This window comes from Sminthopsis crassicaudata, chromosome 4 (assembly GCF_048593235.1).
Source record: "Sminthopsis crassicaudata isolate SCR6 chromosome 4, ASM4859323v1, whole genome shotgun sequence".
Classification (NCBI taxonomy): domain Eukaryota; kingdom Metazoa; phylum Chordata; class Mammalia; order Dasyuromorphia; family Dasyuridae; genus Sminthopsis; species Sminthopsis crassicaudata.
Window position 1 is genome coordinate 215,246,180 of NC_133620.1, and position 6,000 is coordinate 215,252,179.

The following is a 6,000-nucleotide window of genomic DNA, read 5'->3' on the forward strand; positions in this document are numbered from 1 at the left end:
CATGACAAAATGCTCTAAATCATTATTAATCATAGAAATGCAAATTAAAACAACTGTGAGGTATCACTACACACCTCTCATATTGGCTAAAATTATAAGAAAAGATAATAATGAACATTGGAGGGAAACTTGGACACTAATTCATTCTTGGTGGAGCTATGACTTGATCCAATCATTCTGGAGAGCAATATGGAACTATACTCAAGGGGTTATCAAATTGTGCATACTCTTTGATCCAGCAATGTATCTATGGGTTCTGTATCCCAAAGGGATCCTAAAAAAAGGAAAAAACATCCACACATGCAAAAATATTTGCAGCAGCCATATTTGCAGTGGCAAGAAATTAGAAACAGAGTGAATTCCCATTAGTCAGAGAATGGCTAAATAAGTTGGGGTATATAAATATCATGGAAATCATTGTTCTATAAGAAATGATTAGCAGGATGCATTCATAGAGGCTTCGAGAGGCTTAAGTAAATTGATGATAATGAAGTGAATGGAACCAGGAGAACATTGTACACAGCAACTGCAAGATTATATCATGATCAATTCTGATAAACTTGGTTCTGTTCAACTTCAACATAATTCAGGCCAGTTTCAATAATTTTGTGATGAAGAGAGCCATCTGTACCCAAAAAGAGGACTATAGTGACTGAGTATGGATCAGAATATTGCATTTTCACTTTTTTCTTGTTAGTTTTACATTTTGTTTTCTTGCTCATTTTTCCCCCTTTTTGATCTGTTTTTCTTGTACAACATGATAATTGTTTATATAGAAGAATTGCATGAGTTTAAGATATATTGGATTTCTTGCCACAGTCTAGGGAAGTGGGTGGGGGAAGGGAGATTTAAAAATTTGGAACACAAAGTTTTGCAATGTTGAAAATTATCTGTATATATGTTTTGAAAATATATTTAACAAAAACAAAATTTTAAAAATCATACTTCTATAGTTAGTATTTTTAGAACTAAATGCAAAACATGAAGATAAATGTTAATAAACTGCCACTTGGAGAGAGAGAAAGGTATGCATGAATACATGACACATTTTTAGGGATAATTTGATCATTAAAATCCTATTATTTGCTAAAGTGTAAACAATTAAAAATAAATAAACAAAGCCTTAATTTTTTACATTTCCCTATTTCTAAGAATCCAAACCTAAAACTGATAACTTCTTTGTTTTGTTTTTTATTTTATTTTAAAAAATTTAATTATTAAGCATTTATGTTCTTTCTTTTATACTCCCACTATTGGGAATAGAGAGACACAAAGTCTTTATAACAAATATCCACGTTTAAAATAAATTTCTGTAATGGCAATGCCCAAAAAATATGTTTTCTTCTACATATTGAGTCTATATTTTTTCTGTCAGGATTTGAGGTAACATGGTCCATTGATCAAAGTTGTTATATCTTTCTTTTTTTTTTTTTAATTACACCATTTTATTTTTAAAACATATGCATACCCAATTTTCAACATTGATCTTGGCAAAATCTTGTGTTTTAATTTTTTTGTCTTTCCCTTCTTTGTACTTCCTCCCCTAAATGTCAAATAATCCAATATGATTGTTTAATTGTGTTTAAACACATGTTTAAATACGGTCAATTCTTCTATACACATTTCCACAATTATCATGGCACATAAGAAAAATTAGGTAAAAAGGAAAAAAAAAACAGAATGCAAGCAAACAACAAGAAAAAAGTAAAAATACCATGTTGTGATCTACACTCCAATCCTCAATGTTCTCTGTGGGTCCAGATGATTCTCTTCATCACAAGAACATTGGAACTGGCCTATATCCCCTCACAGTTGAAAAGAACATCATGCATCAGAATTGATCATGATATGATCTGGCTGTTGTTGTGTACAAATTTCTCCTGGTTCTACTCACTTTACTTATCATCATTTCACATAACTCTCTCCAGGCCTGTCTGAAATCATCCTGATGATCATTTCTTATAGAACACTAATATTCTATAATATTCATATACTATAACTTATTCAGCCATTCTGCAACTGATGGATATCCATTTAGTTTCCAGTTTCTTGCCACTGTAAATAGGTCTTCTATAAACATTTTTGCACACACAGGTCCTTTTCCCTTTTTTTTTTTTTTTTTTATTTTTTCTAAATAATGTCTTTGGCTTACAGGACCAGTAGAGACTCTGCTGGATAATAGGGTATGTACAGTTTGGTACTCCTTTGGGTATAGTTCCATACTGCTCTCCAGAATGTTTTGGATCATTCTACTACACCTTAGCAAGGGATTAGTGTTTCAGTTTTTCCACATTCCCTTCAATATTTATCAATATCTTTTCCTGACATCCAAGATGCATTTTTGCTAAAACTTAACTAAATTGAATATCTGGCTCTTATACCCCACAACTCTATTACAGGCATTTTTAGGCTATAACACACAGTTGAACTTTCTGGTTTATTTTCTCCTCCTGATGAGATCTAGATAAGGGATAACTGAATGAAATTAGGTTTAATTGAGATTTAGTAGCAGGTTTGGGGTACAGGGAGTCAAATAGACCACCCCTACAACCTCTTTGGATTCAGCACAAGAATACAGAGTTAAATGAGGTCTAGTAACAATGCAAGAGTCCCCTGTAAAGGAATTTACAGACTCAAAAACCTAGATTGATAAAAGAGGTTTATTATGGGGTTTGGAAGTAAAGTCTAGTTAGTAAAGTTGAGGTTAGAGATAAAGGCTACCTGAAGCAGAATTCCAGTGGGCAGAAATCCTTTGACATGACAAGCATAAGAATGTCATGTTTGGTACATCTGCAAAAAGAGGATTCCAGTTTGGCTCTTTTATAATAGGGGGGCTTTGGACAAGCTAAAGAGGTTTGTGAGTGGAGTCCCTTCCCTGAGGCTGAGTCCAAGAAGGTTTTAGAATTCAATGGGTTTTGGGATTGAGCCAGATATGGATGAAACTGTTTGTACTTGGGGTGGAGTCCCTTCCCTGAAGCAGAGTCCAAGGAGGTTTTAAGAGTCTTGGGGTTTCCTCATCATTCCCCCCTTAAGCAGTTAAAACTTAGATTCATTTAAAGGAAAAGAAGACTTGGGGCAGTGTCCCTTATTGAGGCAGGGTTGAAGATTTTCTCCAAGGATCTTTAAAGTAGCAGAGTCCCCTCTTCATTCCCGCCTCAAGCAGTCACCTCCAGATGCATGTGGGAAAAGGGGCAACGATCTCCTCTTAACTGTTTCAAGCTGACAAGAGTCATAGAGATTTGGGGGTTCATGCCAGGAGGTGAGGAGTGAGGTATGGAGGATGGCAGCAGGGCATCTAAGGGTGTACCAATCAGTCATCCCCATTCAGTTGTCCCATGTTCTCCAGGCTGAAGGGCAGCTGAGAATCCAAAGTTTGAAGCCTAGAAAAAGTAGATCTCGGAAGTAGATTAAAAGTGAGGTGTCATCAAGGGTGACATTCAGGAATAGGGAAATGCATCAGGTGCCCTCCTGTGGGCTGCTTGCAGAATACTGATGGCCCATCTAACTATTAAAGGAAAGCAGGAGAAAATACTGAGAGCAAAAGATTATAGTCCATAGTCCAGGAAAACTAATTTCTCCTGAGGTCAGGATTAACGGGTGTGGACTCAGAAGTCAGGGAGGCAGCAGGCTTTGATATAGATTTAATAAGCCACTGCTCTTTTGTGAGGTAGGGTCTGGGGAAGGATGTATCTCCTCTTGTCAGGGCTGTAGATAGAGATAAGCATGCAGTTTAAGCTCTTGGAAATCTTTTAACTGTACTGCTTTTCTTTAAAATAATAGGGGTTTGTGGGGCGGAAGCAAGATGACAGAGAAGATACAGGAGAATTTCTAATCTCTCTCTCTCTTACCCTCAATACCAACTATTTAATTCATCCTCAAAAATAGCACTGGACTGGTAAAAACCACGAATATTAGAAACACAACAACTTGCCAGCCAAACAGAATCTGGAATTTCATCAGAAAAGGTCTGTCCTGAAGGGTGGGGGAAAAAGACCAGTGCAGACAGTGATAGAACTAGGCTAGCATATTGTGCCGATCAGTCTGGGGAGGCCCCTGTGGTTAGTAAAGCTACAGAGACAGAGGACTCTTGCTCTTGAAAAATAGCAGATCAGCAGAGAAATATACTATAATTGTGCACATCTCATGTTTCCTTTGGGATCATTCAATTCTACTTTGCTCATAGAGCACAATACTTTCTCTGATGAGTGCATGGCATATTAGGTGGCCTTGTGCCAGTGTCTCCTATGTCATAAAATCAATTCCAAAGTTCTCAAGAGATGCCTCGAGAGTGTCCCTTTATCACTTTTTTCTGACAACCTTGTAAGTACTTGCCTTAGGAAAGTTTTTCATAAAGTATGTTTGTTTTTTTTTTTTGTTGTTTGTTTGTTTGTTTTTGTTTTTTTGTTTTGTTTTGTTTTTTGTTTTTGTTTTTTTGGGTTTTTTTTCAAGCTCACATTTGGCATTGGAGCAATGTAGCCAGTCCAATGAAGATGTGCTCTCTGCAATAGAGTTGGAATGCTTGTCAGTTTAGTTTGCCCATTGTGTGAACTCCATTGTGTGAACAGTATGAACTCCAGAATGAGAACCCATGCTCCATTGTTGATGAGATCATAGATTTATAAGACATTAGATTTAGAGTTGTGAGAGACCTAGTTCAAATTCATTATTTTACAGATGAGGAGATGTTGAGTCTAAGAGGGATTTATTGTTTTCAGAGGCAGATAGGAGCACAGTAGATACTGTTATCTTGGACAAGAGGTATTATCTATCAATCTGCATTTCTTCATGTATAAATGATTATAAAAATACCTTGATAATAACATTTTCATCACAATATTGTTTAAAGAATTAAATGAAATAATATACAGAAAATGATTTACAAATTTTAAAGCTCTACCTAAATGTTAGTTATGATGATAATCTAAGGTAACATTGATTGTGGGACAAAGAACTAGTATAAAGTCCAGGCTCTTTGACTTCAAATCTAGTACTCTTACCAACTTATCATAGCATGAAATGATAGCAATTTTCTTTGACGCTTTTGGGAATTTCCATGTAAATAAAATTACTATGTAACAAGAGAATCTATCTCCTTAATCATTTATTGAAGCCTTCAGGTCAAAGCAAAGGCTATGCCAGTTTACACCCTGCCCCTACTTAGACTCATCAAATATTGTTTTGTTCAATAATAAATTTGAACTTTGCAATTTTCATAAGAACTAACATATAGTTTAATATGTAAGCATTATACTTGGCTACATTATTGATAAGCTTAATAGAATTTCTGCTAGAGGTAGGAAAATGGTTTTTGTGGGAATCTGAGTCATGGGGAAAAGATTCTTAGAAAAAATTCATTCTGCCTTTTCTTACACATGACATGTGTTTGATTACTTCTGCCACCTTCTTAAAGCTGATTGTCATTTTGTTTCCTTCCTTCCCTGGAACTGCTAGGTATCATTTAATGCTGAGAATATATCCATCTGTAGTGGCAATTATACATACTTTTTTTTAAACTTTCTTGCTCAAAATCCATTTTTTTTAAAAGCAGCAAAAAGTTAATTTAACATTTGCACATCTTTTTCATGTGTTATGAAAGTTTGCAACTTTGTAGTTTTTTTTCTTGATGTCTTTTTTTAATTTACAAATTATATATTTACAAAATATCTTTCTACACTCTCTTTCTTTTCCCTAGCAGCAAAATGTGAGCCAGTGATATAAACTTGGATTCAAGATATAATAGGTTTGCATAAACCACTGTTATTTACTTGGCTCCTATTCAGAGGTGAAGCAATAATTTTATATTTTCAGTTTTGCTCCTAGTTCCTTTTGCTTTTGTTAAGAAAAAGACACAACAGGGTATGGATATTTTGCACATTTCCATGTCAATTGATTTTGGCATTCACATGTATCCTATTGGACTGGATGAGAGACCAGGCCTCACCGTGGCCAGCTGGTTGCTTTTTAATCAAAGCAACTAAATTCCATTAATATAACATTCGC